This window comes from Chrysemys picta, chromosome 4 (assembly GCF_011386835.1).
Source record: "Chrysemys picta bellii isolate R12L10 chromosome 4, ASM1138683v2, whole genome shotgun sequence".
In the NCBI taxonomy this organism is placed as follows: Eukaryota; Metazoa; Chordata; order Testudines; family Emydidae; genus Chrysemys; species Chrysemys picta.
In genome coordinates, this window is record NC_088794.1 from 60,095,633 (window position 1) to 60,120,905 (window position 25,273).

Below are 25,273 nucleotides of genomic sequence, written 5' to 3' on the forward strand. Positions count from 1 at the left end.
ATATTCTAGGATTCTATGAATCCAGAGTGAAGTGGGTCTAAAACATAGGTGCTGGAACTAGGGGTGTGGGGGGTGCTGCTGCACCCCCTGACTTGAAGCGGTTTACAGTTTGGTTCAATGGCTCTCAGCACCCCCACTATACAAATTGTTCCAGCGCCCCTGCTCTAAAATGCTAGCTTCAGTTAGATGGGCTTGTAGTTAAAGAGGAAAGGGTGTCTGAGAACCGAAATGCTGCCTCCAGCTGAACTGTTGACTGTTACTGTGTATTCCATGTATCTTCTGGGAGGTATGTCAAGGAGACTGATAAAGAATATTTGGCCTTCTACCGCATCTCTCATCCAAGGACCTTGAAATGCTTTGTAACTGCTAGTGGCTCAAGTTAACACAAGCGCCAAGGAGGGGCAGGGTGAATAAGCTGCCATGATTATTCACTCTTATTATCTTACGATTCGCTCATTTGGGTTGTGTTTGCTTTCTACGGACGTTCAAGCAACTGAGTTTCTCTGGCACCAACGCGCAGAAATAAACATTTCAAAGTTGTGTGCACAAGTATTTGTGCTGGCATAGCCCCCGGGTGAGTGTCTGGGCCAGGTCCCCCTCTCTGCCAATCCACAGAGGATAGGAGTCTGTTAGAGCCCCTGAAAGGGCAGCGGCCTCTTTTGCTCCAGGTGCTTTCAGCTCTGGATGTCCCAGAGTTCAGTCCCCGGTGTGCTGGCCATGATGGCAGCAGTCATATTAGTACATAGCCCAGTGTGGGGGAGGGAGGCATGTTACAAGTCCCCCTCTGCATTGTAACTCACTCACCAGTGGATTACACTTGCATACTCACCTAGTGAGCAAATGGAAACAACATCATGGGGCTTATCTGCCCAGTTGTAACTAACAAAATCCAGTGCTTAATTTGGGCCTGGCAGTTCCTAGCCCCAGCTCTTCTGGGCCTGGCAGTTCCTAGCCCCGGCTCCTCTGGGCTTGCCACATCAGTTATGAAAGTAAAAAAAATTGCTGGTGCCCTGGCACCTCTTTCATTGCAAATTAAGCACGGAAGTCATCCAACTTCAAATTCAGAGTTAATGCAGTGCAATGTTCAGGATCACCAGCCACAACAGAAACTTTCTGATAAACTGGATGGACTCATGGTCTCCAGCTATTCCCCCTGCAGCGCGCGCAAAAAAAAAAGAGGGCAAATATTCCTGATGAATGATTTGCTCTGCTCTAGGAATTAGCGTGATGGGTAGGAGGCAGTGTAAAACGAATGGGATGGAATTAGCATGGGGAAAACCTGCTCTCTTAGGACACTTCCTGACAGTTTGATCTATTGGACCATGGAACATTCTTCCGAGGGAAGAAATGGAATCAACATCGCTTGGCATTTTTAGCACTAAGTTGAACAAAATGCTGGCAAACCACCATGCATGGCCAGGGACAAGGATTGGGGGTGGGGATCCTGTGCTGTTTGATTGCAAGATTTTCCCTCTGATTTTGGAGGAGGAACTGAGGCCCAGCGAGGTGGTGGAACTGGGCATACAGAATCCAGGAGTCCTGAATGTTGTGTGCACCTTGCGTCTAGTCCCATTTCCACGAGACCAGCAGGCTCCTGCGATGGTGCAGAGGGCTGTGCTGGACAGATAGCCCTGAGAGATGGATTTGGCTTTTCAGTGCAGCCCCGGGCGCTTTGCTCGGAAGCCCTCAGCCTCTCTCTCTGTCAGGTTTGTGGCTGACCGCAAGCCTGCAGGAGTGGTTTATCTAGAGACAGAGCACACCCACTTCCCCAGCTGCTGAGTCAGGCTGTTCCCTTCGCTTGCCTCCCAGCTCGGTACATTGTGTCCCAGCTCTGCTGTGCTGGCACCTCGCCCAGCTCACATCAGCTTCTCACTCTTGTTTGTGTTCTCATCTTGCACTGAGGGCTGGTTTGCAGCTCTGCAACCCTCCCCTGCCCACCCCCCTCCTTGGCTCCAAAGGGATAGGGAGAGCGGGAGAGGAGGAGTGAGTGGGCGGGTTAGCAGGGGCACCTCTGACACCGTGGGTTGGGGGGGGAGGCTGAAGAAGTGGCTCAAAAATGAATGGCCAGTTTCATAAAAGATTAACCGGGGTCATCTGCACACTGAGTACATATTAGTGTAGCTTTCCCCCCTGCGTCTCCTACAAGGCTAGCCAGCCAGATACCATGAGACCCAGTATGTAGATATGACATACAAGTACGTAATTGTCTCACAGGGGACGTATATCTGCTACACACTCAAGATATTAGTCAGTCAAATGTAAATGCTTCCCAAGGACCCCAGATCATATAAAGATCTCTGCTCCTCTCGCATCACCCTGTGTCATCTCCCAGCGTGCTTGAGGGGATTTGGCCCTTAGCCCTTGACCTGGGCTAGCTAGCTTCTCTGGCCTTCGAACATTGTTCTAATGCCCCCGGTGCTGCTGTGTAAAATGTCATGGAATGATCCAGACTGCTCACAATAACTAAAGGCTCCGAGTGCAGCCAGGGCGTGGCTCCGGGGACAGGAGCGGACGCAGCCCATAAATGTAGTTAGCAGCAGTGAGTCTGTCGGGGTGCTCTGAAAAGTCTGGGTCAGCCCCATGGCTGTGTTAGCAACCTTGGTCATGGCAATAACCCAGGTGTCTTGATGGAGAAATTCTACCAAGTTTACAAAACACCTTGAAGTCCCAGTGGAGATCAGGGCCCAGCTAGGTGCTATCCATACACTTAGGAGACAGTTCCTATGCCACAGCTCAGACTGCTCTGTGTGGCAGTGTGAGGTTAATTGCCCCCTTGCCCCTGCTCAAGCATTTGGGCTGGGGGGCCTGCCCCTCTGTGGGAACCCAGAGAGCCCCCCCCCCCAGCTGTTGCTGCACAGAAATGGAGTTTCACTTCTGCAGAAACTTGAAGACATAATTTATGAGGTGGGAGCTGCCCAGCCAGCTATTCCCCAGGGCCCAGCCCCGTTTACAATCTAACTAGACATGACAGAGAAAGAAAGCATTTCTCCCATTTTACAGATGGGGAAACTGAGGCACTAGAGAGGTTAGGGACCAGATTTTCAAATAAGCTCAGCACACTGGACGTTGAGCACTTGAAAATGTGCCCTGAACGCTTCTGAAAACCTGGTCTCACGGGACTTGCCGAAGGTCACACACAGAGTCAGTGGCAGAGATTGGAATTAAATCCAGATCTCCTGAGTCGAAACCCAGTGCCTTCCTCATAAGGCCAAACTCCTCCTCAGAGGCTCTATTGACTCCAGAGTGCAGCTGGATGTATTTGGAACATCATATTTATTCTCCAAGCTCTGTCTCTTCGATAGGATTGGGTAGAAATCTCTGACTCAAACTATAGAGTCGCTGAGAGACCAATGCAGAATGTGTGACTAAACCAACTTCAAAGGAACCCACCAACAGCTAGTTACAGGAAGACAACCTCACTGGTGGCGGGCAGCTGACCAGTGGATTCATTCTCAGCTGTGAATTCCCTGACTGTCTTGGTTTAAAAAAAACAAATCTTGGCATTATTTTTCCCACTTGTTTTGGTGAATACCTAGCTGCGAATGGTACTGCGTGCCCCCTCTTCACGTAAGGTAGGGTTAATTGTTCTGGGTCAACAATTTATAAAACGGGCAGCTAAGCACAGCCTCATGCGGGTTTGTGAATGAATGTAAAGTGCTTTGAGATCCTTGCCTATGCAGTACGTACATGCCCGATTCGGCACGGTCTTTAGCCCGCACCACTCCTCTTGAAGCCAACGAGTGTAGCGAGTTTGCAGGACCTGGCCCTAGCCTGGAAACACTTAAGCATGTGTTTAGTGTTAGTCACATGAGTAGTCCTATTAACTTCCAGGTACCTGCCTTTCCAGGGCCCAAATCGCAAGCCACGTGGGCCAGGGGGCAAAGTTAACATCAAGTGGCTGGGATGTGGCTAGCTCGGAAGAGTGTGGCTAGGATGTTGCACCACCCATGATGTGCCAAGAATCTTTTTGCCTCATCCCACTGCGCTAGCCAGTACCGCACCACAACCATGCCAACCCCACCAGCTGCATCTTGACACGGCAGACCCTGTTGTGGTCAAGCCTACTGACCAAAACTGAACTGGGGCTGGGGAGGCAGGCGAGCCGTCTGTGGAAAGGAGTTTTCCCAGCTCCCTGAAGAGCTCTAAAGGAGAGCGCTGTGAATATCCAGCCAACTCGCTGTGTCCTACTGCTGCTGTACAATATAGGGTGCTGCCCTATCATCTCACTGCAGCTATCAGCAGGAAACCTTTCCCTCCACCCCGCTTCTCCCTCCCCTCCAATTCCCAAGGCATGACCCGGGAGGAGGTTGGTACAGTTTGTTACGCTTAGGCCGGAATGTACTTTGTGTTACAAATGGCCTCAGGCCAGGACTCAGAAGCCGGACTTTATTTATACTTCCCTGCTCCAGGCTCAGCAACATCCTGCTGTCAGTTACTTCTGCTTTTATCTGCAAGGGGGATAACCTGATCTTTAAAAGCTATTCATACTATTTAATGCATGGAAATAGACTTGTACCCTGCCTGCCTGCTCTCCCAGGCTGCCAACTCGCAATTAATTTACAGACTTGTAAATTTTTTACAAGCCCATTTTTAAAATAGAGCAAGATCATCTAGGAAAATATTTTGCCTTTTCATCTGGTGGAAGTTGTTAGAGAGGAAGCGCTTTCTAGTGAGTAAAAAGTACGAGTGAGATCAGCCTCCTAGTTCTATTAGCGACTCTGTATAATCCTGACCAAGTCTCTTAATCAGTTGGTGCCTCAGTTTCCCATTGAGTACAGTGAGGCCTACCTCACAGGGAGAGTGTGTGTCCAATGCATTGCACCGAGCGCCTCTGATGGAAAGTGCTAGGGGAAGGCAAAATAGCTTCTTGATTCTAGATTTAGGGGACTTCTTTGCAGTAGAAATAGACAGGATCCTTAACCAGAAGTTTATGGATCCAGAACGCCTTTGAAAATCCTTATCTGTGTTCACTGAAGTCAGCGGGAGCAGGACCCTCCCATAATCAGTTGCAGCTCACACCTCATTTTCCCAGCTGCGTGCTAGGTCATGTTATTTATTTGGAGACCTAAAAGCAGCACTAAGGAATCTATGGAATATTCAGATAACAAGGATCAACCAAGTCTGAGTGCCCTCCACATGGGGGCCGGAGTTATTGGCCGCTTCTCACACCTGAAATGTCATCACCAGAAATGTGAATCAGCAAAAAGAAATGAGACTGTTGTACTCCGTCCGTGGGTAGCTAGGAGTTCATAGTCGCCACTGCCTCATGGAGTACAGCTTCCGCCTGTGAACGGAACTAGAACTCTGGCCTCTTGCTTCAAAAACACGGGCTGTAGCCGCTTGAACTCAAAGGAAAATATCGGTTTGCTGGTCGTACCCTCGTGCCTGACACAATTGAGCAGCTGTGATCCGATCCAGCAGAGGGCAGTGGCACACAGATACTCATTGACACTGGTGCCAGTGGAGATTTTTGGGAGGGGGCTGCGGGGACACTCTTGGCACCTGAGCTTATGCTGGTCAGCACTTTCATGCCGTGACTACACGTGTTTCTCACCTTGAATCAAGCCATTGCCAATTGGATATTAAATACCCTGATCCTGCACTGCTTATACCCTCAAACTCCCATTGAAATCAGGCCCACGAGAGAGAGAGAGAGGTGGGGAGGGGGGGAGTAGAGGGGGAAGAAATCTTGGAAGCAGATAGACTGCAGGATCAAGCACCAGCTCTAGCAGAGCTTGTACTTTTAAGCTTTGTCTAAGCTAGCACATTCTGTACCCTCACTGACAACAGCTAAGTATTAGCATGAATGGGGCTGCACCATTTTAGGTAGTCTCAAGACGAGCTGCTCCAAACAGGTGGTCTTGACATGGCATTGAAAATGGTTTAAGTGCTTGGATAGACAAGGATAAAACCCTTGTCATCACTGGTGCAGCCTCACCCGTGGCTGACAGCTAGTACAGAGTGTGCTTCCCAGTAGGCAGGCTATGGTGTAATACGGAGACTGATCTAGCTGTAAATACTGTGTAGTCCTGCTGGGTTAGACCCAGGTTCACTCTAGCAATGGTGGGCAATGGTGCTGCTGTTCAGTGCGAACGGCCACGCCCACGGTTGACCTCCACATGTCAAGGATTCTTGTGCAACCAGATCACTTCCCCCCACTTCAGGTTGAAACTCGGCACAGTGCAGTGGCAGCCTTGAAACAAATATATTTAGAAAATGTCAGAAAAAGGAAGGTGGAAAAGGAATCGGTGTGTGTGAATGAGGCAACCGCTCGTACAGGCTGTGCAATAGCCACCTACTCAACCAGCAGAAAGCAATCCAATTCTAGATTTAAGTTCAAAAGGCACCCGGTGTATCTTTACATGGGAAGTGGATGGCACCTCCAGAAACAGGCCAGCTCATTTGCAATGCAGCTTCTCAAATATGTAACAATGCAAACGTCATGGGATGATTGAGAACTGGCTGCCAAATCCTCGGTTATTTAGCACTTCCAAACTGGATGATCAGAACACCAGCTTACTTACTTTGCTGTTTTAACATGGTTCTTGTTTTGGGGCTCAAAGCAGCCACCTTCCGAGGCACTGGTGCAAAGAACTGAACCTCCCTGACAGTGTCGCCGATCAAATTCAAGGCATTTTTGGGGTTCCTTTTCCCCTTCCCTCCCAGCAAGTGAATACTGAGGAATGGAAACCTTGCCTGGTAAACATGACTCAAAACTTACCAACTTAACAGTGCAGGGTGAGGGGGAAACCAAAAGGAAGCCTATTTGTTTTTAATCTAAAATGTGCTGGAGGGATTTGCTGATGTGGCTTTTAGATTTAAAGCAGCATAGCAGGGACTTCTTTTTCTTCTCCATCTCAAGTGGTTAAGGCACATAATACAGTCTATTTTTGGAATGAGACACAGATGAATAAAAATATCTCTTTTACCTCCACTCTCATGTCATATCAGATGCTGCTGAGATTCTCAATGCCACAAAGACTAAAAAGCGACAGGATCCCATCTATGTCAAAAGGGAGAGAGGGGTCTTATAAATGGGGGTTGGTTCTGCTATATTAATTCTTGCAACAAACTGATCTGTCTAACCCTGAGCTCGTCCTCAAGGGCCTCTCCCAGAACCTCCACCCCCGCTCCACTGGAGCCAAGGTAATGAGTTTGGAGTCAACCTAGACAGCTCTGCCTCATGCAATCAGGTAGTACATCAAGGCCAGCTGTCCCATTTAGGCAGAACAGCCAGTCCCTATGGTAGCAAAGTATTGGGAGATTATTTATGGTGTCATAGCTTGGGAAGAACAGAGATTTTCTCTAGAGGTGATGCTGTAGTTCATGGTAGAGGGTGATACTGAGCTGTTAGCATGAAGGTCCATCCTGGTTGCACCACATGCTCCTGCAGGAAAACTCTTCGAGAGGTGACATTTGTGGAATTTCCCACCCCACCTCATAGGGCTGGTGTTAAGCATTCACGATAGGTACCAGATTTTCCAAGCAGCTCAGCATCCAATGTGTTGAGCTCTTCTGACGATCTCTCCCATGCTGTCTAAGGGATGGAGGGGAGACAGTTTCCCCTAACAAAGCCGTTGCCCTGAGATCTATAGCATTTCCCTGCAGACTTTGGTGTAACAATGGAAGACTGGGAGCATCCCCATGAAAAGGCCAGCCTTTCTGCATTATTACCCTGGCTTCTCCTTCCCACCTCATGCAGCTCATTTCTGAGCTGATATAACCCCCCTCCTTGCACCTGGGCTCAGACCCCTACCGAGTGGCTTTGGAGCAAGAAGTTTTAACGCCGCTGGGGACAGAACTAATTCCCATAGAGACTTTCTTGGGGTGTTGCTGTCTCTGATGCTGATTAGCTGTGTTCCTCTCCCCTTCCTGCCCCCTTTGTTTAACAGAGCCCTGACCACTTGATATTCACATTCAGGGCTTGCATGGATTTAGGATGGGAGTGGAGCAGGGTGGCCGTTGTTACTCCTCTCTCTCCTTACACACTTGCCTGGTGCCTTTTGGTTGATCTTTGTGCATGTTTCACCTGAGTTGGTGCTATATTTCGGAAAGCTTTGCCGGAGCCCCAAAGGTGCCATAGCACAGAGATGGGCAGTGTATAATCGGAGTCACTCCTTAACACGGGCCATATGTGGAACTTATTGTCCAGATGTGTACTGTGCATGGCATACAGAGTATATATTACTAGTTTAGAGTCCGAGGTTACTAATGGGGCCTAGACCAGTGGTTCTCAAAGCTGGTCCGCCGCTTGTTCAGGGAAAGCCCCTGGCGGGCCGGGCCGGTTTGTTTACCTGCCATGTCCGCAGGTTGGGCCGCTCGCGGCTCCCATGGGCCCGCGGTTCACCGCTCCAGGCCAGTGGGAGCTGCAGGAAGCGGCGCGGGCAGAGGGACGTGCTGGCCACCCTTCCCGCAGCCCCCATTGGCCTGGAGTGGCGAACCGTGGCCAATGGGAGCTGCGATCGGCCGGACCTGCAAACGCGGCAGGTAAACAAACCGGCCTGGCCCAGCCCGCCAGGGGCTTTCCCTGAACAAGTGGCGGCCCTAGTTTGAAAACCACTGGCCTAGACTAATGATAAGGGAGCAGGTCCTGGCTGCACTCTTTCTAGACACAACATACTGTACATCATTTCTTGTTATACATTGTACCGGTCAGCTTAGGCACCTCATGGGCCAGCTGGTAGGGGCTGAAAGTTGTGCCAAACTGACAAGTAAGGTTAACAAAGTTAGGCTCTGTGAGACCAGCAGAGGAAGCAGCTATCAGTGATAGAGGTTCTTCCCCTTCCTCCCCCTGCTCCAGATTCCCAGCCCCTCGATGTACATAGGGATGATGGTTAACTTGAGCACACAAGCTGACGAACTGCAATGGCCACTCACAATGGAAGAGGTGTAGCTATGACCGGAGCCAGTATAGGGTACTGACATCAAATGGAGGATGAGGTGGTAACTTGTGTTACTGCAGAAGTTGTTTTGCTCTACTCAGTGCAAAGAACCACCACACGTCCTACACACCATCACCAAGATGCTCTGACCAGTATCTTTAGTAATAATAAATAGTGCTATGCCATGGCTAGAACCACCTTATTTCTCCTCCTAAGCCATCTATTGCCATAGTATCTATGTGTACACAGATAACACACTCTCGGGTACCTGTATCTATGAAACTTACGTGCTATATTATACGTGCTCCTGTACAAATATCCAATGTACGTTCTTATCCCGTGTTTTCCTGTGGTTAACATTAAATAACTTTTGCACAGCAAATACTAGAAGCTACAGTAAGTTTTACATGATATTAAGGTTATATCCTAAACAGCCAAAGCCAGGAAATTGAGGCTTACACAACTGGCAATGTCTGCTCAAGAGAGGCCCAGCACTAGAATAACAAGGTATTTGTGTTAGGATCGAGGTGCTTTGGAGTCGAGTGTGTTGTCTGGGCTCAGGACTGGAGTAGCAGAGGCTGCTGCTGATCATGACTCAGTGCACTAGGAGAGCTGGGGAGAGGGGGATGGGCAGGACTGAAAAATGTGGTTAACATAGCAGGGGGCCCCACTGCCAGAGCTTTTTGTGACCCCAAGACTGGAGTGGTAAGCATTACTACCGGTCAAGGGAATGGTGCATTGGTAGATCTCTACGGGGAAGCCTGTCAGCCATATACCTAGCTGAAATTCCTGCTATTAAGGCTTCACTTACTCATCTGCTCCAAATTCACTTATTAAAGCCTGAGAGAAAAACAAGCAATCTGAGGCTTCTGTTTTGCTCTAAAGTCAACCACTTTAACATAAGCATTGCAGAGGGCTCGGAACATTGTGATCTTACATAACGTATGTGCTGCAATACGCTGGCACAAATAGGGTGAATCAAGGACAGGGTGGCTGCCTTAACTGTGAATTTCCTGGCTTTTGTGAGTTTACGTCAGTCTCACTGTTATTTTAATGTTTTTTTTAAACTGTAATCTCCTTTTTTAATGCTACTATAAAATAAAGAGGGGGGAGAAATAGGAGTAAAATGGACACTGTATCTGTCTTTAAAGGAGCTAGAATCCAGTATGGAATGTCATCTGGAGTCTAAAGATCTTTTTGAAAGAAAATTCCATCACCCTCTGGCCAAGAGATTGTAAAAAAGCAACCATTTTTGTGGGACAACACAAAACCAATGTGTGATCTCCCCCTGCTGGTGTCTAGGATAAAAAATTGAGGACTCTTAGGCCTTGGCTACACTTACCTGCTAGTTCGGCGGCTGGCAATCGAACTTCTGGGTTCGACTTATCGCGTCTAGTCTGGACGCGATAAGTCGAACCCGGAAGTGCTCGCCGTCGACTGCGGTACTCCAGCTCGGCGAGAGGAGTACCGCAGAGTCGACGGGGGAGCCTGCCTGCCGAGTGTGGACCAAGGTAAGTTCGAACTAAGGTACTTCGAACTTCAGCTACATTATTCACGTAGCTGAAGTTCCGTACCTTAGTTCGAATTAGGGGGTTAGTGTAGACCTGGCCTTAGAATTACGCATATTTTCTGAACAAAAATAACAGTAAAGTGATCAGTCTGTGTTTGCTTGTTTTTTTTTTTATTAGAAACACACAATTGCTTGTTAAATGGAAAACTAAAACTGTTTGGGATACGGACGGGGAAAGAGTGTACTTTCAATCTTCTAGAAAATGTTTAAATTCAGAGTAAAAATCATGATAGTAGATTTTCTTCTCTCATATATTTAATTTCTTTACTATCAGTGACATTTAGTAAGATCCATATTTTCCCCACTATATTTTAAAGAAGGGAAAATGCTGTTAAAGTGAGTGAGTCCTTGTTACAGTGAACTAGCTATGTGAACATTCAGTTTCAAGTTAAATTCCTCATTTCCAACCTGTGCTGGTGGCGTCTAATTCAAAATGCAAAAACCTAACCTTCCTCAACATTGTATCAAAGAACAGAAGCTCTAAGGAAGACTTTGTTAAACATTATAAATCCATTGACAACTAAGCACATTCTTTGGTCAGCTATTGTAGTCATACAGGGAAATAACTGGGTCAAAATGCAGATTTGTAAGAACTAGCATTCCTAAAATGAACAGAAATGCCTTATTTCATATGTACACACATTCAAGACAATGGGGTCCTGAATCTGAATCTGGTTACGGCCTCTGGGTACTGATTGTCAGTCAAATAGAGGCACATTTTCAAAAGACATCAGGGTCAGATTTTGAAATGTTTACCACCCACAACTGGAGGTCAGATTTTTAAGAGTTCAGCCTATTGGGGGCAAAGGCTTGATCGAAAATGTGGCTACCTAATTTGGTGCCCAAGTGAGAGCTGAGCTGTCTTGAAAATCTGACTCGAGTCGTGGTTGCTGACTCTGAGTCCTGCTAAAACTCTGGCCATAGTGTCTTCACTAAATATTTCTTATCTAGGTCCCTTTTGCAATGTGTCCAACCCAAACTCTGCAGCATTTGTGCTACTGCAAGAAAACCTGAAAGTAAAACTGACTAGAAATACAAGCAACTAGGCTAGTTTCCTTGTCCAGGCTGAGTGATACACAAAGGTAAACCAGGTTCAACAGTACTGAAAAAGATAGTTTAAAACAAAGCTTGATTTTTTTTCTAATCTAAGGAGGCTCTCCAGCCCAGAGTAGCGTTTTCAATTAAACTCCTTTTTAAACCAAACCATAACTATCCTGATTATTGCAACAGTCCATGTCTGCTCTGAAATCATTCCTTTCGATCATTAATTTTCAGATAGTCACAAAGGATTTATTTCTCTACTGCACTATTTTTTAAAAGTCAAGGAAAAATATATGTCCAGCTAAGTGTGCTGCTGGTCTAATATTAAACCCACAATAAGAAGGGAAATTAAGAGTGCATTAGTGTTTAACTCCATTCTCCCCCTCCACTATTGCTGTGTCTCTACACTGTTTATAACATGCCATAAGTGCTGCAATAGCCAGACATACACAAAGAGGTGGGTTGAGGATAGAGTTTTTGCTTTAAAGGGGGGATACACTGACAGGATCCTGCAGGCCTTCAATTGGGCTCCTTGTTCACCATCTTTGTATTAATAAAGGAGAGTTAAGTAGGACTCTTCCCCCCCCCCACCTTCCACCCCTGGTCACGGAGCAGCCATTTCACAGCTGTTGCTGCAACAGTGCCCACAGCTCAAACAAGTGGCCCAATTTTTCACACCAGCTCAGCCCCCTGAGTGCTGAACTCCTTTGAAAACCTGGCCAGAAGGTGTCACCATGGGGGAGCTGCTGTGTTCTCAGTCCTTTTGAAAACCAGAAATCTGGGCCAGCGGATCTAGGTATAGAGTAGTTTACCCAACCACCCACTTCCCCGAATAATGGCAGCAAAATGCAGCAGTGTCTGTGTTTGTATGTAAAAATGGAGGGAAGAGAAAAGCAGGGGAATGGAAACCACAAGTCTGTTGCTTGGTTTTGCTCCAGTGAAAAGAAATTGCTTAAAGGAACACTTCATCTAGCAAACAGAAAATAAATAATTATCAAGGAACCACAGGTTCTATACCTGCTGCTGATTCCTCTGCCCCCTTGTGTGGCCTTACAACCTGCATGATCATGAACCGTAGTAACATGTTTTTCTTTCTACTGTTGCTGCATCAAGGACCCAAACAAACCCCAGGCGAAACTGACTATACAGTGGAAACCGTGAAACCGACTATGTACCAAGTACTGTCATGCTGAAAAAGGGATACAGAATAACTTCTCCAATCTTCCGGTTGCAGTAATTTGAGGTGTTACAAGTAATAATGCAGGGCTTTAAAAACGCCAGACTTTAAACACTGGATATGTACTTGATATTATTTTGGGGACTCTGAATATTATAATGGATTACACTCCTGCTACAGTCAGGCGATGAAAGTTGTGCTAATCTTCCAGTCTAAATTCCCATTAAGGTCTTATCTTTGCCCTGAACTGCTGTGGGTTGATTGATTACCACTGAGTTCCGTACCGTTGCTTTCGTATAGGTTTCATGTTCGTTATAGTGCCGCGTTTGAGATGGGTTGGGTTGGGTTTTTCCGTTGTACCACGCAGCATCATCGGCTTGGGCTGATGTGTGGGTTTGGGGTTATGGGTTGCGCCGGGCCGGGGCGGGGGGGGGGAGTTAGCACTGACGGTTTGGGGGTTGCACGAGGTCTTGGGGGTTGCACTGACGGCTTGGGGGGATTGCACGGGGGCTGCGGGCGGTTGCAGTAAGGATTTGGCGGGTTGCACGGGGGCTGCGGTGGGGGGTGGGTTGGGGTGAGGATTTGCGGGGCTGCGGGCGGTTGCACTGAGGATTTGGGGGGTTGCACGGAGGCTGCGGGCGGTTGCACCGAGGATTTGGGGGGTTGCACGGGGGCTGCACTGAGGATGTTAGGGGTTGCCCGGGGGCTCCGGGCGGTTGCACCGAGGATTTGGGGGGTTGCACGGGAGCTGCGGTGGGTTGCGGTGAGGATTTGGGGGGTTGCACGGGGGCTGCGGTGGGGGTGGGTTGGGGTGAGGATTTGCGGGGCTGCGGGCGGTTGCACTGAGGATTTGCGGAGCTGCGGGCGGTTGCACTGAGGATTTGGGGGGTTGCACGGAGGCTGCGGGCGGTTGCACCGAGGATTTGGGGGGTTGCACGGGGGCTGCGGGCGGTTGCACTGAGGATGTTATGGGGTTGCCCGGGGGCTCCGGGCGGTTGCACCGAGGATTTGGGGGGTTGCACGGGGGCTGCGGTGGGTTGCGGTGAGGATTTGGGGGGTTGCATGGGGGCTGCGGGCGGTTGCACTCAGTTTGTCCGACTCCGGCGCTGCCCCTCTCTTGCAAAGAGAGCTCAAGGCTGCGGGCTGCTCCCGGTAAGGGAGCTGGGAAGAAGCCGCCTTATTTACATACGGGAGGAGCGATAGCCAATGAAGAAGCGCCTCGGGTGCCCTTGACATAGACGGGCAGGCTCGGCGGCCAATAGGCGCTCTGAGGGGCGGGGCCTAGCGGGGGCAGGCGCGGGTCTCGGGGCCGTCTCTGGCCGGGCGCTTGGTGTCAGTCCTAGCCCGGCAGCGCGGCGGTGGCTGGAGCGAGAGGAGGCGGCGGCGCAGCAGGTACCGGCGCCCCCGGGGTGGGTGTCGGGACCGCGGCTTAAAGCGGGGGGCGATTTCCCCCCCGCCTTAGGGGCAGCCCCCGCGAGAGGGATTGTGTAGCCCTCCACTCACTATGGGCAGCCCCCGGTAGTCAGAGGCAGCCCCCCACCCCCTAGGGGAAGCCCCCCCATAGTCAGAAGCAGGCACCCCCCCAGGGGCAGCTTCACGAGCAACTTTGGGTACAGGCTCTTCCCCCCCCCCCTACTGGACCCCAGGTTTCTCCCTTCCCCCAAAACAGCCCCCTGCTTCTCCCTTCCTGTGTCCCCCAAACCCTCCTTCTTCTTACCCCTTACACTCGCAGAGCGCCCCCTCACCTTGTATGACTTCTGCATGGATGTATGTTAAAGGGGAGAAGAATTACATCCCCCAAAGGAACATTTTGGGGAGTGTGGGTGTTTTGGGGGGGGGGAGAGGGAGGATGAATTACACCCCCTGCAACAGGGAAAGTTTATACAATGAGACCGTGTCAATTTCAATATTTCTGCCGAGAGGAGAGTGAGGGGGGATATAATTTCCCTGCCCCCACTAATAGCCAGCAATATAGAGACCCTGGTCTAGGAGGTCATAAAGAGCTGCAAACGGAAATGCTGTCCATATTGCACTGTGTATATTTATTGAAAGCTCTATGTAAGAACCAGGTGGTAATAGTAACATTGGAGGAAGGTAATTGAGGAAGCCTGGCGGAAAGGGGGCGAGGGAACGTGGTGGGATGTGGGATCAGGAAGAACCTGGAGAACGGGTGGGTTATTTGTGCTGTGGCTAAAGAACCCCGGGTAAGTGCCACAGGAGGAGCCTCCTGTGTATGGAAGGTGTGTGAGAGTGGAGTATCTGTGTAACTGTTGTGGTCCTTAACCTTGGGAGGTAGCTCTACCTTATGCTCTGGCTTCTAACCAAGGATTTCAAATTGTTTTTACAAAACACTGTTATCTCTATAAATGCAGTTATGCAAGGATAGGGAAGGCAGTGTCCGTAGTTTGTGCTAGGTGTTTATTTTTTATTTTTATTTTTTTGCTTTAGGATCTGCTGGCTGGGGTTACATTCCATTCCCCCCCCCCCCACACACAAAAAAGTAATAAATAAATCTGCTTAAACCGTTGTGATGTGCCCCTTGTACTTTTGACGAGTAGGCAGAGTCTGCTGGTGCTGTTAAATTCTGAAAGAGCCAGGTGAAAGGACCGGATTAAATCAAACCTTGAGCAGATGATTGAGGGCGAGGGGGAAATGTGTTTCAATTTTCACAGTATATTCATATCAAATCTACCCTGTGGGTGCCTCCAGCCAAATCAAAGTAGATGCAGAATCTGTTTTAATCTCACTCTCACACAAAAAAGTGAGTTAAGAGTCTTTGCTTTGAATCTTCTAACTTTTGTCTAATTGTGTTACAACTGTGATATTTAAATATCATTTTGATCTGGAAATTTTAAGTTAAATTGACTCTGCATCCACCCTGTTTATTCCAGTCATTTAAAAAGTTTATATCTAGATTAATCTTCTTTGTCCCATATCTGAGATTTCACCTGTTTTCAGACTGAAATGTCAAACGATTTTAGATCAACTGATTGAGAAGTGGTCTACTTTCACTATAGGCAACCCTGTATCCTTTGCTGAAATACTGTTTTGCAACTTCCTACAGCAGTGCTCTTCAATGAATCGGAGCATGGTCTGCAGCCATGATTATGGTGCACTAGGGGAGGATGTTTTTTAATCCAGTTGTGAAAGCACAGTGTTGTCACAAAATGAGGTTTCTGTGATATGACACCTACCTAAAAATGTCCCATGGATTGTAAAAGTAAACATATAAAATATATCTCAGCGCAATTATCATGTATAACCCAAAATAAACGTGATTGAAGGCTCTTGCCCTCGCTTTTTCTCTCATTCGATAGCCCAAATAGCTCTTGTGAAGTTGCTATTTTCCTGCTGCTAAGTGCATATCAGTGCCACAAAGGAATATTATTTATCTGAAGAGCTGTAAGAGCCCTTGAAGGGTAAATTCAGAAATAATATGTAATGTCTCCAGATGATTAATTCTGGTTCAAAGTTCCAGTGCTATATTCAAGGTTCCTTCTTTGATGCACCATTTAATTGATCCTGTCTGTGCGTGATATTGACTATCTTAAACAAACAGCGCTTTGCTATGCTCAGTTCCACAGTGTATACTAGGGGTAGGCAACCTATGGCATGCGTGCCAAAGGCAGCACACGAGCTGATTTTCAGTGGCACTCACACTGCCCGGGTCCTGGCCACCGGTCCGGGGGGCTCTGCATTTTAATTTAATTTTAAATGAAGCTTCTTAAACATTTTAAAAACCTTATTTACTTTACATACAATAGTTTAGTTCTATATTATAGACTTATAGAAAGAGACCTTCTAAAAACGTTAGAATGTATTACTGGCAGGCAAAACCTTAAATTAGAGTGAATAAATGAAGACTCGGCACACCACTTCTGAAAGGTTGCTGACCCCGGTGTAGACAGTGCCCTTAAGGTGCCAGTTTGGGGAGTCTCTCTTCATCAGATGAGTGAATTGATTCCATTTAAATATTGCTTCCTCAAATATCAACCTTTTTTTTAGGACAGATCATTTAAACCAAAACTTTCTCTACAAGGGGCTGGGAAAGATGCTTAAACTTGATTTCAAACACTTCTTAGTCACTGTGGATGGTGCTGAATCTATGTTAGAAACCGGTATTATAAACAGGATTGAAAACACTATTTACCCCATCCTCATTGATTAATCAAGTTGTATTAGAGGAAGGGTTACCTGGAACCATGTGTGAACACTGCCCCATAAATATCATAATGGACTAGGAACCAAAGAAAAGTTTTTTGGCCCAGGGAGAAACAAGGCTGGCTCCTTTTGGCAAACTTCATAAAGATACAGTTGGGTCAAAATAAGGTATTCCTAAGTGGAAAATGAAGGAGGGCAAGGATGCTGCTCTCAATCTACAAATTCTACTTTGAGTCCTGAATGTTCTGGCTTTTAATCTTTTTGAATTCTATTTATATTCAATTTTAAACGTTGTAATATACCTTACAGGCTCTTGAATTACAGCAAGTATTTGAGGGGTATAAAAACCAAGGAGGCAAAGGAAATGTTTGCTGAGATCCAAAGCATAGTATCAAGGAGAAGTGGGATGAAACTGAGAAAAGAACAATTTGTTTGCAGTGCTGTGGGGTATTTGTTTTTTTTCAGAACAAAGATGTAGTCCCTGCCCTGACGATCGTATGATGTAATATTAGATGCAAAGTCATGAATGAGGGCAACAAATATTTAGGGAGTAGGAGGATGAAGGGGAGTGGAAGGACAAAGTGTTGCAGTAAGATCACACTCTTAATTTAGGCACAGGCATGTCTTGGTATTACAGTTACTTTAAAAAAAATGTTTGTGGCATTTAGGTTAAATAGCAGAAAAAATGTCAAACAGTAGGATCAATTACTGTGCAGTAATCTTCCAAGGGGGTTGAAGCCCCACTGGCTGAATCTAGGAGGTAAATGTGCTTAGTGGTTAGAGCAGGGGACTTGAGAGACAGAGTAGGGTTTTGTACCTGCCTCTGTCACTACATTTTTGTCCCATTAGGGAAGTCACTTCAACTCCTTATCTCTGGTTTCCCCATCCATGAAACAGGAATAATACCCATTTGGATATGCACTGTTTTGAGATCCTCTAATAAATTTATCTGTACTTACAAAGTATTTCAAACTGGGTTGGACAAAACACTAAAGGATGTTGTACTAAAGAGAAAAGGCCTAATTAGGCAGGGAAGGGACAAAATAACTTGTAGGTGTATTCCATTTCTAACTCTTACTAAGGCCTGGGCTACACAAGCTTATGCCCAAAGAAATTTGTTAGTCTCAGATGCCACAAGGACTCCTCGTTGTTTTTACCTTAAAATTTAGGTCGACATGGCTATGGCGCTCCGCTAGATCCACAGAAGCATTCTACCATTGCTCAGGGAGGTGGAGTTTCTACAGTGATGTGAAAAACCCCTTCCATTGCTGTAGTCTGCACAGTGATGTAAATTTTACACTCAGCTTTACAAAGCAAGGCATAATCCTTATCCTGAAGAACTTGTATCCTAATGTGGATGAGACAAATGCAAGACTACACAGAGATAAAGATGTGGGAAGGAGAATATGGGAGGCTAGTTGGTGAAGAGAATGAGGATTCTTGGGGAGGAGGGATTCAGAGAAATAAAGGGTGGGGCTGGCAGATTTTTCTAAGGCCAGTGGAGAGTGTAAGAGAGGGAGTAAAATTGATAATAAAACAGACGAGGGAAGCAGCAAGGCAGGAGAACTGGGAGGAATGTAGGAAGGGGGTGGGGATGGAAGACATGGGTGGGGTAGGAGGAGATTAGATCCGATGCCATTGGGGCTGAGTCTATATAGGGACCTTAAGCTGAGGAAAACAAGCTTGGCTTTGATAAGTGGAAGGAAGGATGGGATTTTAGGAGAAGGGTAACTTAGTCAGAGCAATGACCAAGGAAGATGACTTCAGCATGAGCTTTTTGAAAAGGCTGGAAAGTGGAAAGTTACAGTAAATGAGGCAAGAGATGAAAACCCTTGTCCACACCTTACTGATCAGTGGGACTAGTGAGGGAAGAGTGGACTTTTTGTGAGATGTTACTGGAATAAGTAACAATTTGAGTGAGAGACTGCAAACATAGGAAGAAGAATCACAGATGACCTAAAAGTTGTGAGTATGGGAAAAGTTTTCAGTGATAAGAAGGCAGGTGTTACCCAGGGTTCTGGGTGGGCATGTCTACATGAGCTACAATCGTCCTTGATTGCAGTATAGACATGATAAAAAGGGAGAAGAATCCTTTTGACTTGGCTAGGAGTGGGTTGTTAGTGATGGAAGGCACAGCACCCTCAGTGGAGAAGGCCAAAGTCTAAACAACATGCTAGCTCAATCAAGACAAGTCCACACAACAGAAGGAGAGAGAGGCACAAAGGAGCAGGTCAGGGAAGGATGTTTTTAAGGAGAGATGTGAAGACTGGGATGGGCAAGTAAAGTGTGTCCTTCAGGGAAAAGGAAAGTTGTGTGGAAGGGAAGAAGATAGATTTGAGAGGTGACAGGAAGAAACTGCTGTAGTCCTCGGACTTTCTCCAAAGGCTTGGGATACTAACTAGTACCTAGTGTATCCATTTGAATTCAGGACAGTTCTGTCTGTTAGGCAACTGTGGGACCCCATGTGTTAACATCCTTTGAATTAAGTAATAGCAGCTTTATTTAATATCAACTATCTATAATGCAGTTACTAGACTATTAAATGTTCTAGCTTACTAAATCTGTATATATGGAGAGCATTTCTGAGTTGTTATGAACATCTTTTAAAAATCTTTTTCATATGTTGTGAGGTATAATAGTAAAAATATGCCCCCAAGAAAGAACTTTTATCCTAAATTTAAGCTCAAACAGTTAAATAATAAACCCCTGAAAAGAGATTAATGGAAGCAGTCACAAATCGAACTGTATTATTCATGAATATCAATGTGTTACTACATAACAAAGTAGGCTTTAATGACAAGGGTTGCTTAAGTCTTGTGTGTGAGTCAGTCTAGGAAAGAGCATTTGCCCTGGGGATTAGTTCATGGTATTCGCTATTAAGATTGAGAGAAATCTTGTAGGTGGTCTGGTCCTTCCCCCTGCAGTGATGTTTCAGGTTCCTAAAGGGGAATCTCCTTTAATACTTCTGTAAAGTTTCAGAATTTCTCTAAGTGTTGTTGTACACTTAGCTGTGTAAAATTAGGGAGAATAAAAAGTTCCGGGGCTGTTGCTACCTTAATTTATTTAATTGGCAAACTCACCCCAAGTGTTATTCAATGTTGGCTAGAAGTAGTTAGGTGCCCAACTCCTGCTGAAATACTGTAATCCGGGCACCTAACTAATCTACGCATCTTTTAACTTATTTTTTTTAAATCTCGCCCTTCATTTTGTGTCTGATATTGTACCTCCTCTCCCCCGCAAAAAAATAAATAAATAATTGATTTAAAAAATTTATTGTGACATGGAAAAATGTCTGTAGTTATATTGTTTTATAAACGGTTAGTGCTTTATGGAAATAACAGTCCCTGCTCTGAAGAATTTACATCTAAAACATACGGACTATTTTTGATATATTGATATTGTGTGTAAATGTGGTTGTTGTCATGACAAACGCCACATAAACATGTTTTGAAAGTATCCCCAGTAGTTACAGAATTCTATGTATAAATCTCTAATCTCCTGCACCGTTGGGCCCTCAGTCAGTGATTGAAATTGTTTTTCAGACACTGCGTCCAAAAAAGTGCAGGGACTACTTAAAATCACATTAATCAAGAACAATTTACTGGCAGTAAGATTATACAATTATTATTAATCCAGAATTACGGAATGTCCCTTATTTAAAAGTTCACTTGTTTTTTCCCCGAAAGGATAACGTTCAGACATTTGATTAGAACACAAATAATAAAATAATAGCTCCCAGAGGCTCTGACTGGGATTGTGCAAGGTGGTATAAAATACTGTAGTACTTGTATTTCAACTCTATAGAGTAATCAAGTGACGATGGCCCAGCCTCACAAGTGGGCAGGTTATGTATTATTGTTTGAAACTTATTGAATGAGTGAATGTCATGAAGAGCTGGTGTACAGCAACACTGACACAGAGGAAAGCTTTGCAAAAACGACTTTTTAAAACAGTTTGGTCTGTTTTGAAAATAAGGCGTCAAGAGAGGTAGCTTCACCCTTCGGGGTTTTGAGCAGCTCTGACCGCCACTTGGGGGAGCTACAACAGCTTTAAACTGCAGATGCCTGCTTTGATCCCATTCAAATCAATGGGAAACAGGAAAAACTAGCAGGAAAAAAGCTGTAATTTATTTTCTCTAGGTTACTGGGACATAGAATAATGGTGAGGGGTTCTATAAAGCTTGAAGCACTGATTGCAGTTTGTCTGGTCTGTCATATGAGTAACAAGGTTTTTGTCTAAACAGCAATTGCAATCAAAATAATTTTTTTTGGCCATCCAGACTTGGAATGATGCAGGCCCTCTGCTTAACTCTCTTGTTAAGAGGCCAGAATTAAAGCACTGCCTGAGAAGTGTTTTTATAACTGCTCTTCTTGTATTCCATTTTTGCTTGTATAAACTAGTTTCATTAAAAGGAATACTCTGAGTGAAGTTGAGGACAATAGTGAAAACTATAGCCGATGCCACCTCTTCTCTGATACGATTGATAAGATTTCTGGTATGTGGGTTGCCACTCCGGACCCAGTGGAAATGATTATTGCCTTGACTCTTTGAACTAGTTGCTGTTTCAAAAAGAGATGTTTTTACGTTTAAAACATCCTCGCCCATCCAACGATGGAACGTGCATGTCCATGAGCACACTCAGGTCCCTGAGCATCACCTGTGGTATTGGAGTCCTCCCATAATGCTGGCAGTAGAGAGAGCTGAAAATACCCTTTTTTCCAGTTAGACTCTAAATTTGCAGTATGTTACTTTTCAAAGACACCTGAGAGAGGTTTTGCTGTATACTTGATTGGGTGCGTAAATATAAAAATCACCTTGTGTTGTGTGGAGATCAGTGGTGAGATTATCCCCTCCGGACTTCCTACCATGGAGGAATGAAATTAGTACAAAACCTGCTCTTCTTGACCAAATTTGGTTGAAAATCTCATCCGTCCACCTCCTGAGCCTGGGGGAGGGGCAGCTTCTGCAATCTCCATGTGAGTGGAGGGGAGGGCTTGCTTGGGGAGAATGTCACCTCCCTGCAGAGATCTCCCCACTTCAGATAATGCTAATGCTTTCTCAGCTTGAGATGTGTATAAAATGTGCTCTGCTGTCAGCCCCTGACTCTTCTAGGAAGATGGGGGAGGCCCAGATGTAGGCAGGAAAAGAGTCATCATGAAGGAACCATGCTGCTGATGGAGAGTCAGTAATGTTGACACAGCGAACATACCATTCTTCTAAAGATGCTACCAGGATCTGTGGAGATAATTCTGTGGCTTTTGGAACATCCATAGTTTATTGGAGCCAAGCTGCGTTACCCACCCTCCCCAAGTCCCGTGTCTGATTTGGAGAAAACTGAAGTGACACTCATGGCATTTCCGGGCCCTCCCAAAGGAAGCATGACTTGGCCCTGCAACAATCTTGTATTTCAGTATATACAGGAATTATTGTTCACCCTGGTGCATAGGATTCAGTATCAACACTAAACCATTTATGTACACAGGGCTTAAAGAAGTCTCAGGTGTACAGCTATTACTAGGGCTGCCCCACCATAATGCCTGGTGGCTCCTGTCAGAGTGCTTAACAGTGGTGCTACAGTTTGCTGTGATGGAAAAACATTGGGTTAATTGGTAGTTACTTCTCCTCCTTGTGGTTACACCTGCAGTCTTTCTAGAGCCCTAAGTTCACCACTAAACAGTACAGACTCTTCTGACTTACAGGGAGCTACTTTTACTGTGGATCCAGCCTTCCAGTTTATACCAACCTGCGTTGTCTTGTAAACACTTTAAAACATTCAGTTGTGTCTGCATCTCAGCCAGTCACTTACCACTTACATATCTCCCTCATGATTGTAGGATAAGATTAATTTACGCTTATAAGCCACCTCAGCTAGACCACTGATCTCTAGTGTAGTGGCTAGAGCAGAGGCCTGAGGAGTCCGGGCTTGTAGGTTTGATGGGTCTGTCACTAAACTTTGTATCACTTAATTTCTGTGTGCCTCCATTTGCCCATCTGGGAAATGGGTATTTGCTTTTCAGTTATCTCTTATGCATATTGTTTGTAAATCACCGTGAGATCCTTGGATTAAAGGTGCAGTATATGTGCACAGTATTATAGTAGCTGAGTGTAGGATTTCTAATATAACCAGCATATAGGGAGCTAGGATTCCCTAAATTACAGATCAAACCACTTGTGAGGCCCATGATTCCGCAAGTACTAAAGCGGATACTTAACCTCAGTGCCTAAAGTTAAGCACATGTGTAAGTCTTTGCAGATTGGGGGTTTAGTGATCATTAGCTTTCTTGTAGTGTCCCGTTATATCCCTGGGCTAAACTCTTTCCTATCCTTGTGCTCTCCTTACCCTATGGAATCTGTAGAGTGTATTCTCTGGGCCTGGCCATGGCCTGTCAAGCAGCAACAGAGTTCCTCCAGATGGAGTCTTGCTATTTTTTCTCTCCTTTTCAAACTCAAACACTGGGTTTTCAAAACTCATCCTCCCTTTTGAAGCAGCCCTGAAGAGATTCCTTATCGTTGTGGATTTCTCATTTTAAGTGTTGCTGCTCTGTGCTAATGTTAATTAAATTCATGACCATCCTAAAATACTCATCCCAGATGGCCTGTGCTCATTTTCACTCTAATTCTCTGCTGAACTGCTTGCTTTGACCCCTGAGATTTCTGCTGGCTCTCCATGTCCTTGCCCTTTCCCAGGTAGAGTGAGTTTGAGGTTGGTAAATTCGTTAACAAATACCAATCTGTGGTTGTTACACATGGAAACCACCACAGCCAGAATAGTTGCCACCCAAGCAAATGTACCCTTTCATAACATACATTTTATAATTGTACATCTAAACATATGCAAAGTATATTAGATGTTTTGCTGGAATGTGTGTATTAAAAGAATGTCTAGGTAGTCGTCATTTCGAATATTTTGGTTCTTCCTGTTTATACAGTAACTTCTTGGCCATCTGAAACAGAATAGAGTCCGTATTCCCCACTTAGCAGTACTCTGGCTTGCTGTAGTGTCGCTCCTGAATGCTAGACTGCTGGTACTGAGCAATTTTTTTTAAAGTACCTTTTTATATTTAATTTAAAACTAACTGAAAACACTCATTCCGGAGGAAAAACTAAATGGATACGGAATTTTCAAACAAAAGGGAATAAAGTTGGGGGATGATTATAATACATAAATATGAAATCTCCACACATCGAGTGGCTTTTCACTAGTGCTCAGGGTTGGCTTAATTAATCCCATTGGGAATCTTTATTCTGGATTTCAGAGGGAGCAGTGTTAGGTCAATGCTGAGTGCTTTGGAAAATCTCACCCAGGTTAGGCACTGGAGATATGCATTGTTCCTCTGGTAAATGAGGTTTGGCTTTCTTTCCGGAGTCCAGAAATGTGCATGCGTGTTCATATTCTGCACTAACACTTCGCTAATAGCTGCTCCATTCGAGGCCGTGTTTTGATTGTGGACATTGAAATAAGCTAGAGTTATTCTTAAGAAAAAGTGACCAAGGAAGACTCACCATAATAGGTGGTAAAAATAGATTGCAGCAATAGAATAGCAAGCAGTGGGTGGTCAGATATCTTAAATATTTTCAGACCTTTTTAAGGATGATCTTCTGTAATCTGATGGGGCTGTCTGTTATAATGTTATTATTCCTAACTTGTGAAAACCTTTGAAATCACACTCCCTATTATTATGTATTTATATTTAGGTAGTGTTTGCTAAGCATGATGCCATAGTGTAATGCTGGGTTCATAATTACCTCCACAGTTGCCAATGGCAGGAATAACAGGTGTGGTGTACATGTTTATATATTTTATGGGAGCATCCTCACCAGGCTCTCACCCACTCAGGAAGCAAGAAACTGAAAACTGGAGGTTCAGGAAATAGCATATTGTATTGCATGTGTGTGGGGTGTCTTCTGTAACCTTTCTATACTGATGGAAATACAAAATGGGAATCAGGAGGTATCACAGGTGATTTTAAATTCCATCTCATTGATGGAAGCTATAAAATTCTCTCTTTTTTTTGGAGGAAAGATTGACCATGGATGTTTCTGGAGTTTTGTCTTGTGTAATACCCCACCCATGTACTTATCCGCTACACTGATACTGACTTGGACTCCTTATTCATTCTATGGGTGGCGTACCCAAGCCCACTTATCCACTGACACTTTAAAAACTCTTGCACCCCAATCTGGGTCTATGCCGGTTATATGATATGTATGTATTTCTTCACCCTTGCAACCGATACCTGTAATCCCTCATAACCCAAGCCTGACCCCAGATATACAGTACCTTCCCTCTTAACTTATGTATATTTAATTTTAAACATTCACTTTAATAAAAATCAACGATCCACTTTAAGACAGAATTTGTTTGTGCATTTTTTGTTATTGGCACAAGTGGCTTTCTAAACAACACCTGAATAAGTAGGCAAATTATTCTTTTAGGCTTGT

At 45.5% G+C, this 25,273-nt stretch overlaps 1 protein-coding gene across 12 annotated transcripts in view; it reads left to right on the top strand.

Annotated features, from left to right (window-relative positions):
* The first annotated feature begins 13,921 nt into the window (after positions 1 to 13,921).
* The window catches only part of FKBP5 (FKBP prolyl isomerase 5), a 49,775-nt gene continuing 38,423 nt past the window's right edge, over positions 13,922 to 25,273 (top strand). For 3 of the 12 annotated variants that reach the window (XM_042861497.2, XM_005311652.3, XM_065592403.1), the window contains exon 1: positions 13,925 to 14,062. The gene's annotated coding sequence lies outside the window, so the exon portion shown is untranslated. Of the gene's footprint in view, positions 14,080 to 15,118; positions 15,432 to 18,322; positions 18,797 to 25,273 lie in introns of those variants that run through there. The other 9 variants (XM_065592401.1, XM_065592405.1, XM_065592404.1 and 6 more) reach the window with 7 other exon arrangements.